The sequence below is a fragment of the Phyllobates terribilis genome, unplaced genomic scaffold (assembly GCF_046119375.1).
Source record: "Phyllobates terribilis strain yellow unplaced genomic scaffold, ASM4611937v1 Scaffold_5__5_contigs__length_657084704, whole genome shotgun sequence".
Taxonomy (NCBI): Eukaryota; Metazoa; Chordata; class Amphibia; order Anura; family Dendrobatidae; genus Phyllobates; species Phyllobates terribilis.
In genome coordinates, this window is record NW_027362765.1 from 397759012 (window position 1) to 397774011 (window position 15000).

At 42.5% G+C, this 15000-nt stretch overlaps 1 protein-coding gene across 1 annotated transcript in view; it reads right to left on the minus strand.

The window, feature by feature from the left end:
- Positions 1-15000, minus strand: part of ADAM12 (ADAM metallopeptidase domain 12) — a 778476-nt gene that overhangs the window by 641414 nt on the left and 122062 nt on the right. The window lies entirely within an intron of this gene.

Genomic DNA, 15000 nt, shown 5'->3' on the forward strand with positions numbered 1-15000 from the left:
CCCTTTCTCCCCGAATCACTGGCATCAGTTAATCAAAAACCATGACAAGCACTCAACAATATCTACATCGTACCATCAATAAATAACCAGTGGAGGTCCAACTCCAGGCTACCCAGAGATCAGACCTTCAGATCGATAATGATCACCTCTTCAGTGCATTTCCTGGCAGGTAATGGTGGCTAGTTTATGTGGACCCATGTGAGAACCACTCTTTGCTTTTCATTTTTCGCCTTCCAAGAGCTATAACTTTTTATATTCTTCTATATAGAGTTGTATGAAGCTTGATTTTTTTTTTGCAGTATCAGCTAATTTATTCCATTTTTGGGGACCATTTGACTTATTCATATCTTTTTATTTTTGGGAGTTGTGCAAAGTGACCAAAAAACAGCAATTATGCCATTTTTATTTATTTTCTCATTCAATGTATGGGATAAAAGTTATAATATTTTATTAGTTATGCATATATCAATAGCAAATATGTTAGACATATTTTAGATTTTATCTACGTTATCAGAAAAGGGGGTGATTTAAACTTAAAAAAAAATTGTTTTTTTTCTATTTTTTAGTTACTTTTTTTATTGGTTCCTCTAGGAGACTTGAATCTGCAATCACTTGTACAATACACTGCAATACTGTAGTATTGCAGTGTATTGTACAATTACTGTACTCCTATTCCACGCTTGATAAGTGTACAAACATGGCGGACACAGGGGACGTTAACGGTTTTGGTTCTGCAACTCTGCTCTACATATGCACAGTGCACACGTACATTATACAGAAACATACATGTAGCAGAATGAGAAAAAACAATAGCAATATTTATATCAAGATAATTTAAAATTCAGGAAGCTTATTCCAACTAAAAAAAAAAAGATTTGCTCCAGTTTCTCCAGTTGAATGAAGTTTCCGTTCCCTTCCATCCTTTAATTAAAATGTAAATCTACAGCCGATTCTGCGATGGGAACAGGGGCCATACACCTCAGAAAGGTGGAAATCCCAGTAGTCAGCCCATCACCAATTAGCCATTTAATGCTCATCCTATTGAGATGCCACACGTATTTTAGATAAGGGAAACCCCCTTAAGTACATCAGGTCTAGGCCGCCTCACAATTCTGCGTTGTATCATTCGCTTGTAAGAAAGTCACGAAAGTTGGAGAAGTCAAGCAGTGGAACTGTCAGACATGTATGATAAATTAAACAAGTGTTTAATGAGAGACATATTTTTGCAGCCCATTGGGACCAATTAAATTGGCATCATTAGCTTGATACTGGTGAATCACATTGACAGCTTTGAACACTCATGTCCATTTACAAAGCAAAAGGCTGACAAACAAAACATAGAAATGTCCTTTTCCAAAGCAGCATTACACAGAGTGATCACTCTCCATCACATCATCAATCCTCCTTGGATGGAGAGATCCGCGGTATCATTTCTGACCTTGGAACATCATCACAATAAAGGTCATCATTACCGAAGATATGGAAAATAGGAAATAATTTCCAATACACCCATTAGATACTTACAATATGGCATCCATGTGGACTTCATATTCCATATGGATTTTCGGCAGACAAAGATATTGTTTTTCTCTCTTCTCGCTGCAGTTAGAGGTTGGAGTAATAAAATTGATCGTTGAACCAGGGGAGCGGTTCTGAATTTAGGTTCGTCCCCACTGACGTCCTCATACTCTTCCACAATCTGGAAACGATCCACTATTACCTTTCCTTAAATTTCATTAATTTCATTTAATGGTCCTCTTAGCTAGTTGGCTAGTGGGCTGACAAACATGCAGCAGAGGACCGGAGCAGCGCTGGAAACGGTAGAGGGGAGCAATGGGTAAGTATTTTAAAGCACTCACTGTACAAATATTACAGATTGCTAATAGAGGGGGGCAATAAAAAACACTGGAGTGGTACTTTAAAGGGGTTGTCCAGGCTGGGGCTTCAAGTCTGCAGTCACTTAATGTGACTGCAGACTTGTAAATCCTCACAGCACACATAGTGCACGCTGTCAGCATTCTCCGATGCAAGCGCTGTGAGCGGGCGGTGATGTATGCAAATTGCATACTTCTGGCCACATTCTGACTAGACATGTCCAACCTCACACAATTCACTTGCATTAAGTGAGACCATGAACGTCTAGTCGGCATGTGACCGTATGCAAATCCATACTTGCGGTCACGCACCCACCTGCTCTCGACACTGGAAAATCCTGACAGCATGCACTGTGCACGCTGTGAGGATTTACAAGTCTGCAGTCACATAGAGTGACTTCAGTCTTGAAGCCCAAACCTGGAAAACCCCTTTAAAAGGACCACTCCAGTGTTTTTTTATTGCCCACCTCTATAAGAAAAATAGATAAATAACCCCCCTCTCCTCCCCCCAAAAAAAACACCTAAAGAGGCAAATCACAGTCTTTACCCATTTCTTAAATGAAAAAGAAAAAACTAAAAAAATATATATTGAATATATACAAAGTAACACAAGTTATATGTATTTTACTATTCTAATATTTCATGTACAGTATTTTAAGCCATTTTCTTTTGTTCCTCTGATGTGTGTGCTGTTGCTTAGAAATCAGTAAATGACAGTATGCAGTAAGCGTGTGCCAAGTCTTTCTCCGTTCAGTCCCCTGCACTGCCTCATAATTCCATTCTGGGTAGAGGACTCATGAAAGACAAACTGCACTTAATTTCTCAATATTAGGAAAAATAATGAAAAGAAGAAAAATCATAATTTTTAAGGTCGTTGTCTGGGTCACAGAACGTTATTACTTAAGAGACTGAAATTATCCATGATAAACAAGGGCAAGAACACAGGCGAAATCCATGAAAGTTCATTGTGGCTTAGATCAGGAAAATGAGTTCTGATTATGAAATGATATGAAAATGGGGCAAAGGAAAAATGTTGTATTGACCTTGGCAACCAACCAGAAACATGATTGCAAGGGCAAAAGAATAAGAATAAAATATATAAAACTACAGTGCTGAAGCTGCGAGAATATTTTTTTACAACACTAAAGTAGTAATCAAGACATACATTTTTTAATTGTAACAATCATCTCCCAATGCCATCTTACTTTCGATGGTTTCTCGCTCTCGGTTTTTTGCATCCCAACATAGACATATAACCATTGCAGTCAGTCCTAGCCTGCAGTCGATCAGGGGTCCCATGTCTCTGCTGGGACGTCCTTGCGGGAGCAGGTAGTAGACTGGTGGGAGATCTGGAATCAGTGGAGCCTGATAGGTGTGCGATCAGTAGGGCGAGTATGGATGGTTTTAGGTCCACCTCTTAGTTTTTTAACGATGTGTCCACTCTATATTGTATTTACATTTATAACTTGGTTTTTCTTCACAAGGGGCAAATATTCAGTTCACTTCCCAGGACTTTTATCTAAATAATCTGGCAAAAGCAGACTTATGCCCCCTCCGGTCTTCCTGCCTCTCAGTCCTCCAGAAACTGTTGTAATATGTTACATATACAGCATTATTACATCTTTTGCTTTCTTTCTCCAGCTTAAGAAAACCAATGTGATACTTTTTGCAACTTAGCCCCAAGGTATAAGCACGAGTTACAATGAAACAGGGAATGTTCTTACTGTAGTATAATAAAGTTGTGCTGTGATCCTGTGAACTCCGATAATTGCAGAGAAGAGTCTCCACATGTCCTGTACATCGTGAAAATATATAGATTATTCCACTACAGTATGGGAAGTTGCCCTACATATGAGAATTAAGGTCAAGGCTACAGATGTTTACACTAAACATGTAACTTTAAGGCAATGTGGAAATTTAAGACTTTTCTTCTCCCTGATTCACTGGTTCCTTCAAACCTTTGATTGCTCTATAAAAAATTGCCTCTTGCATCATTCAGCCTTGAATACACAAGAACTTCTTAAGACATAATGGATACTTTGTGTTATGCCTAGTGCAGGGTTTAAAGGAGTTACCTCCACCAATACTGAGAGCAGCTTGTTCAAAGTCCCCTGTGTGAACAGAGTTGTAGTGAGCATGTGCGACCACTTCTCCTACAGACAGTGAATGAAGCAGTGGTCGCTCATGCTCATTAACGCTGCATTCAATCAAGGGAGTTTAGGACCAACATTCTTGTGATTGGTGGTCCGCTCCCCGGAAATCATACATTTATTATCACCTATTTTTTGGAGAGGTTATACGCTTTTAAAGATTTTATATTTAGATTGATTTTTTTTACCTCTGTTCTAGCTGTAAGAACAAGTTTAAAATTAATTTGCTTTAGTGATGTGCCAATCTGGTCTTGGTTGTGATGTGCCAATTGTGGTTTTGGTTGCCATGATGGATGATGTCCTGTACATCCATAATTGTCACGCAAGTTGAGGGAAAGACTAAGTACAACACAAAGGGAAGAGGGGAAGGAAGCCCAAACACTAGGGAAAGGGGGAGTGGAGACACCTAGGTAGAGCTAATATCACCCTGCCTATCCTAACATCCCTATATACGTTCCACACCTATCGCCGAGCAGGAACCTAAGCCCTGAATGTCCAAAAGCTTGGCCCTAGATAGGGAGGGGACAGGGTAAGCACTAGTCAAGCCCTACTATAGACTATAGACAACAAGGTAGAAAAACAAAGGGGACACACTTAACTTGAGGAGACAACAGAGAGATAATGCCAAATGTCCTCCAAGGGCACCAGAGAAGAAACTAGCCAACAACTAATGCTCCAAGCCAACACAGAGGTACATAGAATTATCATCGGTGTCTTTCTGGAGAAACAGAGTTTTTAACTACCAAGCAAGGTTGTGTCAATCAGCAGCAGAAGGTGGAGGTAGCTGCTGGGTCCTAAAGGAAGGATACAACAATACTAAAGAGATGAGAGGATCAATAAGGCGTCTGCAACGCCAAGCGCAGTGACCTTCTGCTGCTGGCTCCAGAGCGACTGTCACACCTGACACACCCGTGACAATAATGTGGTGTTATCTCTGCAACATTAATTCCCTCACATCAGATAAAAGTCACCTGAACAATTCCACAATTCCAGAGGGATCGGGCAATCATCCAATGTGTATGCGGGGCTTCAAACTCTCCCCAGATAGATGATACTAGGGAGAAACGAATCCAGGATCCTCTTGTTCATTGTGGAGATAAGCAGTCAAAGGAGTGCTCACCTGGCACAACCTCTCAAGGTGAGTACTCTTAATTTATGTGGATTTCCTTTGTTACCGATACTTACTCACCCTATATGCACTCCTTTGTTTCTTTTGCCTATGTCTACCATTCAAGAAGGAACTCTTCCGAGGTTAGTTCCTGAGTTCCAGATCAGTTAAAGCCAAGAACAAGGACATCATGCGCCCTTCTTTTAGTAACTTTATTAGTACGGGAAAATCACAAAGTTTCGGTAATGCAGGGCCTTTATTAAGCCATAAATAAAGAGGGATATGCATGGCTTGATAAAGGCCCTGTATGGACGAAACGTTGTGATTTTTCTGTACTAATAAAATTACCAAAAAGAGGACATCTGGTGCTCTTGTTCCTGGATTTCTCCGTGTGGCTACAACCTTGTGGAGGGTTGCACCAACTGTGCATGGAAAACAGAGTGGTGTACGTGACTCATCTACTATTGCAAGTACCTGAGTTCTGGATCCTCATGCTCAGGTTTTTTGGGGATCCCAGCAGTCAAAACTGCCAACAACGATTGGTAAGATATCCCCTATATTATCGAAAGAGGATTACTTACTATCTTGGAAATAACCCTTTAAGTGTTTGGGGAAGCGTTTGGAGAGGTCCCCAAGTGGTGTAATGAAGATAAAGGTTTCAAAAATGTGGTGGAACTGGTGTGGCGCCCCTGAGGGTTCAGTCGCCACAGAGATACCTCACCTCACCCAGAGGTGTGGCGTCTCCCTTCTCTCAGGTAAGATGGGAGTGCCGCACGGAACCCCAAAACACCCGCATCCAACATCACACTGCTCCAGGCCAGCAGGAGGGGCAAGACGCAATGTAGTTTTCTGCTGAGCCCTGGCCATGGGTGGAGTAGGGGGGAACCCAAAGGTAGGGGGAACCGATAGTGGGTGTGGGTGGAGGAAGCAGATACAGGAAGCACTTATACAGTAGAGATAAAAGGGAAGCCATTTTTAGGAGGGTGTGTAGTAGTGGAGTGAGTGGAGTTTGGTGAGGGCTGTTCAGAGCAACAGTCCAGGAGCAGAGGTTCATCAGGAGCTCAGCTCCACAAGTTAGGGCCCAGGATAGAGGCCCCGGAGGGGAGCAGGGAGTAGGCTCCGTTCTAAGGAAAGGATCCCAGGGGGTACGGCGCGTGCAGGATGGCACCTGTGCGCCCCGCTTCTGCCAGGTGTCAGGAGGGATCGGTTGCTTCATTCTAATCTCCAGGGGGTCAGGTTGGTCCCGGATCCGACGTACAGGAAGGACTTCAGCATACCCGAGCGGGATTGAGAATGGGCAGCGGAGAGAAGGACCAGGTGAAAAACGGTCAAAGTAGGAACACGAGAAAGTAGGGTTCCGCCGGGCATTCCTAAGCTGCTTGAATAAGGATTGAACCCCTGTCCGGTGAATGCAGCGCGACGAGGGAGACCTTCACCTGTAAAGTGCACTTGTGAATTGCCTAAGAACTGTAAGTAAAATCTTGGACGACTGCATCGAACAGCCTCTGATTGTTTCTTCACCTGCGCCATTCTTCCTCCCCCGCACTACAACGCCCAGCGCACCATTCATCTATTTTACACTGCCCTGAGGCCCGCTCCGCCTGTGGGGAGCCGTACCATCTCAAGCTGCCCTGACATCTGCCTCAGAGGACTGCTGCAGGGCTGGTGATCCTCTCCAGACACCACAGGTGGCGTCACGAACTCTCTGAACTTTTTACTAATAAGTGATACCCCTTTGTGCACTGACCGCCCTGGGCCAGCCACCGTGATTTCTCCCAAAGAGTGCCCTACGGCCCCGGGGGCAAGTCACTGGATTACCCTAATATAAGCATAAAAATATAAAAACTCTACCTTGATGTTATTTCAGCGTTATTAGTCCCACAGTCGTAACTATTGAAACGAATACCTGTTACCCATATTTATAGGGAATCTATGACTAGATTTATGCTTCCAAATTTGAGAACAATATGAAGTATGGTCAGAGCCCTTGATTTCAGCTCTGGATCACTTACTGAGCTTCTTGCTGTAGTTTATCTGCTGCAGCTCTGCTAGTCCTTTCAATGCTGAGCTTTGTATAACCTCTCCTACACCATTTTATTGACAGCTTTCTGTCTACACTGTGCATAGGTAGAAAACTGTGGGACGGAGATAGCCAAAAATGAATATCAAGAACTGTAAAGAAGGAACTCATCCATGAGAAGACCAGCAGAGCTGCAGGTATTTTATCAAAATACAATAATGACCCTGTTCATCCTGGACAAGTTTACTTCAATCTGTGAGCTCCCCCTTTTTTTTCGACTCTCTCAGAGTCATTCCTTGGCGGAACCATTTTCGCAAACGTGATGAAAAACATAAATAATTATGTATCCATTGAAACTGTGGATAGCGTAGATCCCGGATTTAAGGAGCGATTATTAATTTAAAGCACATTTATTCAGTGCGGCCTAAGGAGACAAAGAAAGTAAATACAATTTTCATCAGAGGAGGCCGATGTAAGGTTTAATGCTTAACAGCTGTCAATTCGCTGCAAGACTATTCCTGTTTTTTGACCAGACGTCTTATAATTCCTTTGGTTTTTATGTAGATTAACATCAGCAAACAGCATCCACAGTGGAAACAAACACTATCAGAGCCACCCAGCAAATCTAAAATATACAGTACATCATGTATTTATATATCTATGTTACATATTTTGCTTACTTTTTAGTGGAGAAAAAAAGATATACTGATGCTTCCTGGAAACTGTCAGCAAGTTGCTGTTTACAAACAACTGAGTCAGCCATTACCACATGGGCATTCAATGCTCTTATTATGTATCGATGAGCTAATCTGGATATTCAGGTGTTTGTGGGTTGATGGCCCTTTTTATAAGTGAATGGGCTGAGCTGTAGTACCAGACAAAGCCATACACATAGATGGAGCTGTGCTGTGTACTGGTCATTCTATTAACAACTGTTATATGCGGAGTACTCCTCACTTGACACACATAGCAAGATAAGAAACCTTGTGACATTGACCAACAGCATGCTTTAAGGAGTGCCTGTAAATTCAGATGACTGTTCAGAATAAGCCATCATTTTTGTGCATAAGGAATAACATTATTTCTGGCCATTATATGACTTGTATCCTGCATGTTTCACCAGTTTTTCCCTTTTTGGGCTCTATTTCCAAGTTTCAGTTGCCTCTGAGCTAATGGGTGGAGACTAACTGCTACAATGTCTCTAATACACCGTACATACAGACAAGAGGGATCCCTGCTCTCCTGTCTCTATGTACATATTAGCCATATGGAAGTCATTATAGAGCAGTACTGAACAGTGTAGTTGTGAATCCAACACTCGGCTGAGATAAACACTTACTAAAAACCAGCATAATTGAGTACATACTTCAATACATCAGAACAGAGCAGTTTAGCTGTGAATCCTGCATTAGGGTGAGATAAACACTTACTAAAAGCAACATAATTAAGTACATTATACATCAGAACAGAGCAGTGTAGCTGTGAATCCAGACTCGGCTGAGATAAACACTTATTAAAAAGCAGCATAACTGAGTACATACAATAATACATCAGAACAGAGCAGTGTAGCTGTGAATCCAGCACTCGGCTGAGATAAACACTTTTTAAAAAGCAGCATAATTTAGTACATATTGTAATTAGTGTTGAGCGATACCTTCCGATATCAGGAAATATCGTATCGGATTGGATCGGACCGATACTCAAAAAGTATCGGATATTGCCGATTCCGATACCGGAAACCAATGCAAGTCAATGGGACAGAAATATCGGAATGAAAATAAACCCTTTCTTTCCTTGTAGGTTAATTCTACATGAAGTAAAACAACTAAGAATAATGTAGAATGTATTATGCGAAAAGCCGGCAATTCATCAGCGCATACACCGGTACCCGACAATTTACAACAGAAAGAATAGAGCTTCACACATAGATTAGATAGATAGAAACATGTCAGTCACATATATATGAAGTACAGTGACAGTGTTGATTACTGTACTTGTCATTTAGTGTAAAGGATTTATTAAAAAAAAATAATAGTGTTTTCATGCACCGTTTCTTTAAAAAAGCCGGCCGGCAATTCAGCAGCGGGACCCGACAATTTATAACAGACAGAATAGAGCTTCACACATAGATTAGATAGATAGAAACATGTCAGTCACATATATAAGAAGCACAGTGACAGTGTTGGTTACTGTACTTGTCATTTAGTGTAAAGGATTTATTTAAAAAAATAATAGTGTTTTCATGCACCGTCTCTTTAAGAAAGCCGGCCGGCAATTCAGCGTCTGTACCCGACAATTTAGAATAGAAGGAATAGAGAATCATACATAGATTAGATAGATAGAAACATGTCAGTCACATATATATGAAGTACAGTGACAGTGTTGATTACTGTACTTGTCATTTAATGTTAAAATAAAGGATTTATTTAAAAAAAAATTGGCGTGGGGTTCCCCTTAATTTTAGTCTCTAGCGGAGGTTAAGCAGACAGCTGGGGCAGATGTTTGAAGCCTGGGAAGGGGGTAATACCCACGGAGCTTCCCAGGCTACTAATATCAGCCCCCAGCTGAATACATAGCCTTTACTAGCTATTAAAATGGGGGACCCCCCCCAAAAAATGACGTGGGGTCCCCCCTAATTTAATAGCTAGCAAAGGCTAGGCAGACAGCTGGGGGCTGATATTAATAGCCCAGGAAGGGTGCCATGAATATTGGCCCCCTCCCAGGCTAGAAACACCATGTAGCAGAGCTGAAGCTGTCGTGGGATCCATGGAAAGGTAAGGATGAGGTTGGTTTATTATTTTTCTTTTATTGCAGGAGATCGTTGGCTTCAGCTGGAATGGGCGTGATGGTAAGTACAGTTTAATTTAGAACAATAAAGAATTGTGTGTTTATTTCAATTAAAGGACTTTATTCTGGGTGTTGTGTTTTTTTTAAATACTTTACTAGAAATTCATGGTGGTCATGTCTAATATTGGCGTGACCCCATGAATTTCGGGCTTAGGGCCAGCTGATAATGCCAAGCTGGCCTTAACCCCTTTATTACCCAGTGAGCCACCGCACCAGGGCCCTGGATGAGTTGGGTACAGCGCCAGAAGATGGCGCTTCTATGAACGCGCCATTTTCCGGGGCGGCTGCGGACTGCAATTTGCAGCGGGTGGGGCCCAGAAAGCTTGGTCCTCCCTGCACTGCAGATTCCAGCCCCCAGCTGCCTAGTTGTATCTGGCTGGACACAAAAATAGGGCGAAGCTCCACGTATTTTTTTTAAAAATTATTTCATGAAATTCATGAAATAATTAAGAAAAAAAGGGCTTCCCTATATTGTTGTGTCCGGCCAGGTACAAATAGGCAGCTGGTGGTTGGGGGCAGCCCGTTCCTGCCTGCTGTACCTGGCTGGACACAAATATAGTGCGAAGCTCCATGTCAATTTTTTTTTAATTATTTCATGAAATAATTTTTAAAAAAAAGGGCTTCCCTATATTGTTGTGTCCGGCCAGGTACAAATAGGCAGCTGGTGGTTGGGGGCAGCCCGTTCCTGCCTGTTGTGTCCAGCCAGGTACAGCAGGCAGGAACGGGCTGCCCCCAACCACCAGCTGCCTATTTGTACCTGGCCGGACACAACAATATAGGGAAGCCCTTTTTTTCTTTATTATTTCATGAATTTCATGAAATAATTAAAAAAAAAAATACGTGGGGCTTCTCCCTATTTTTGTGTCCAGCCAGGTACAACTAGGCAGCTGGGGGATGGAATCTGCAGCGCAGGGAGACCCAAGCTTTCTGGGCCCCCCCCCACTGCAAATTGCAGTCCGCAGCCACCCCGGAAAATGGCGCGTTCATAGAAGCTGGATGCTGTACCTGGCTGGCATACAAAAATATAGCAAAGCCCACGTCAAAATTTTTTAGAAAAATTAATTAAAAAATAAATAATAATTTCGGGACTGCATCTTTATTAACTCCTCAAATGTCATTTAGTGTTAAAATAAAGGATTTATTTTAAAAAAAAATTGGCGTGGGATCCCCCATAATTTTAGTCTCTAGCGGAGGTTAAGCAGACGGCTGGGGCAGATGTTTGAAGCCTGGGAAGGGGGTAATACCCACGGAGCTTCCCAGACTACTAATATCAGCCCCCAGCTGAATACCTAGCCTTTACTAGCTATTAAAATGGGGGACCCCCCAAAAAAAATGACGTGGGGTCCCCCCTATTTTAATAGCTAGCAAAGGCTAGGCAGACAGCTGGGGGCTGATATTAATAGCCCAGGAAGGGTGCCATGAATATTGGCCCCCTCCCAGGCTAGAAACACCAGCCGTCAGCCGCCCCAGAAATGGCGCATCCATAGGATGCGCCAACTCTGGCACTTAGCCTCGCTCTTCCACGCTGCCCTGGTGCGATGGCAGGGGGTAATAGGGCTGGGGTTCATGTCAGCGCCAGCTGCCATGAAGCCCAGGTTAGTAATGATGGGCGTCTATAAGACACCCCCATTACTAACCTACAAAGTGTTAAAAAGAAAAAACACACTACACCCAGAAAAAAATAATTTATTTGAAATAAACCACACCATTTTATTTAATTCTTAGTTTACTAAAAAAAAAAATAGTTACCTGTCCACGTTCCTGCGCTGATCTCCCATGCACAGCTGTCACATCTGGAGAAGGTGACAGCTGTGCATGGCTGCTGTAAGCTCACGCTGCCGGGAACACGTCCGCTCCCGGCAGCAGGAGCCAATGACTGAGGTCACCGGAGTGCATTCAGGCAGCGCAGCTCCGGAGACCTCCTTTACGGCACTGCTGTACCGTGGGAATTTCTCACGATACAGCAGGGCCGTAAAGGAGCTAAACTCCGGTGAACCCGCTTATGCAATGACGGGGCTGCTTTACGGCCCCGTCATTCTAGCGGCGGCAGCGGTTCAGAGCGGTCACATTCTATGTGGCTGCTCTGAACTGGAGATCATCGTGGGACACTCGTGGACTACTACGGAGGGGTAAGGATAAGGTTGTGGTTTATTATTTTATATTTTATTACAGGAGATCGATGGCTTCGGGGAATTAGGTGTCTAGGTGAGTATAGGTGTAGTTTTTTATTTTTTACTTTATTTTAGGTGGCGATCGGCGGGGACAGGTAATGTATGAACTAATTTATTGTAGGTAACCACTGGCCACCAATGACATGTATTTAACATTTATTGGGGACACAGTAGGGCAATTTAAATAGCAGGATCAGGCTGATGGGAACTACTGCTCCCATCGAGCTGATCCTGCTGGCACGAGTGGACGGGGGACAGACATAGGCCGATGGGAGTAGTAGTGTCACATCGGCCTATGTCTGCCTGCACGCACACACCCGCACACATCGCACAGACACCGCGCACACCCGCACACACTCGCAGACACCGCGCACACCCCCGCAGACATCGCACAGACACCCCGCAGACATCGCACAGACACCCCGCAGACATCGCACAGACACCCACACACACCACTCATGACGGGCTGATGGTCTGGGAGGTGAGGCTGACCTGTGCGGCCGTGGGAAAGTTCATGTGAGTTCATGCAATGCAGTCATGCATAAACTCACATGAACCCTCTGAGGGTACCGCGGCGACTTCAAATGAACAGCTGATCAGCATCACCTGATACCTCAGCTGTTCATTTGAAATAACCGGCGGGAAAGCGCAGCACAGAACGGGAAAGCCGGCGGTGAAGTCTTTTCACTGCCGACTTCCCCGCCCGGGTCCTTCGCTCCCCGCTCCTTGGTGCTGCGCTCCCCGCCCAGTCCTAACTTACGATCGGGATGGGAGGTGGTGAGAGGAGCGGAGGATCGAGGTGGGAGGCTGCAGGGAAGCAGTATGGGGCTGTGTGATTGTTTAAAAGCCGGCGGCTTTTTACAACCCGCCGGCTTTTAAACAATCAGGAGAATTCTCTCACGCTAGGATGGCATTCTGATGACAGGCTGGATCGCACCTGAGCGCTGCCATCCAGCTTGTCATCCTTCAGAGTGCAGGCATTATGGGAACTTCCGATTCCGGTATTCGATATTGTAAAAGTATCGGAATTAAGTATCGGAATTCCGATACCGCGAATATCGGCTGATACCCGATATTTCAGTATCGGAATGCTCAACACTAATTGTAATACATCAGAACTGAGCAGTGTAGCTGTGAATCCTGCATTTGGGTGAGATAAACACTTACTAAAAGCAACATAATTAAGTACATTATACAGTAGAACAGAGCAGTGTAAGTGTGAATCCAGACTCGGTTGCGATAATCTCTTACTAAAAAGCAGAATAATTGAGTACATACATACTGCAATACATCAGAACAGAGCAGTGTAGCTGTGAATCCAGCACTCAACTGAGATAAACACTTACTAAAAAATAGCATAATTGAGTACATAACACAGCAGAACAGAGGAGTGTAACTGTGAATCTAGCTTTCTGGATAGAATTGAAAGCAGCGACAAAGGTTTTTTGTGTCTGTGTCTCTTACTTCCACTCTGCTCCTCTACCTCCTTCCCTCTGAATTCCATTTTCTTTTGACCATGATAGATTTTAATTGTTTGCTCAGTGACTAATGTAAGGCGGGATATAGTGGAAGAGAAGTGGCTGATAAGTGGAGAGAGCCACATATTTCTTTGATAATACCTATTGCAAAGATTCTTATATTCACTTATGCAATTACATTTGTTAAAAGAATCATGTATTAAGGGGTCCCTTTAAATTAACCTCCAATGGGTGAATGATTATGATATTCATTAAGCAGGCGTGCACTTAATACCCCTTTTTCCACTTTTGTCTATGCACATTGGGGGTCCTAAAGGGCAGATATATTGACAGATTATTATTTTATTCATGAACCCACTGGGCAATATATGATGTTATTATGGGTAGTAATTCAGTGGGGGGTCAACACACAGATCTCTTCTCTTCTTTCCTGTTGTAATTCATTAAGGACTTTATAAAAAGCCCATAAAACCATTTATCTTCCCATTTTTTCAGTGCTTTAGCGATGACAGGAGAGTAATGACTAATCATAAAATTGTGACACCTAATTCTGGGCTGAGCAAATATAAAATGGATTAATTAGGATTGCTCATCTATCGGCAGCGAGCTGATAAAACATTTAGGAGCGTCGCTCCATTAACATATTGTAAATGTATTATTTACAACTTCTCAAAGCTTTTTCTTTCTGGAAGGAGGTTTTGAATGTTTTTTCCTTGCAGTCATCAAAATAAAATATTAACCAATTTGTTACTTAATTATGGTTTTACATTTAAGGTTTCCTTTTTGACATTTCCTACAACTTTTAGTTTCAAGACCAATTATTGTACTGGCAACAAAAGCAACATTTTTTTCATTGTTGTTTAATCATTACATAATAAAATTGTATCTATTTTAAGGATATCATTTGTGTTTCATTTACTTAGTATTTTCAACATCATAAAGGAATGTTCAGAGTTTTTGATGAGGATCCGCTCCAAAATAAAAAAAAAAAAAAAATCTACAAAAACATTTTCAAATACACTTTGAATACTCGTCCTATCCATTTCGGTAGAAAATCCACTTTGTTATTTATATGGTGAGTTTCTTGAGCATATTTTTCCAATGAGGTTTTAAAAAAAATCTTGTCTTAAAAAAGAAGTGATAGGTTACTTCTTTGAGGCAGGTTCCTTAAGGAATTGGCTCCAAACTTGACACTAAGTTCGTGTTCCCACAATGGGTTTTTCTCTGCATCAAAAATGCATCATTATACAGTGCAAAGTGGATGGGATTTATAGAAATCTCATTCCCACTGTGTTTTTTATTTTTTCTTTACTCGGCGTAAACTGACCTGCGGTGGGTGTTTTAAATCCGCA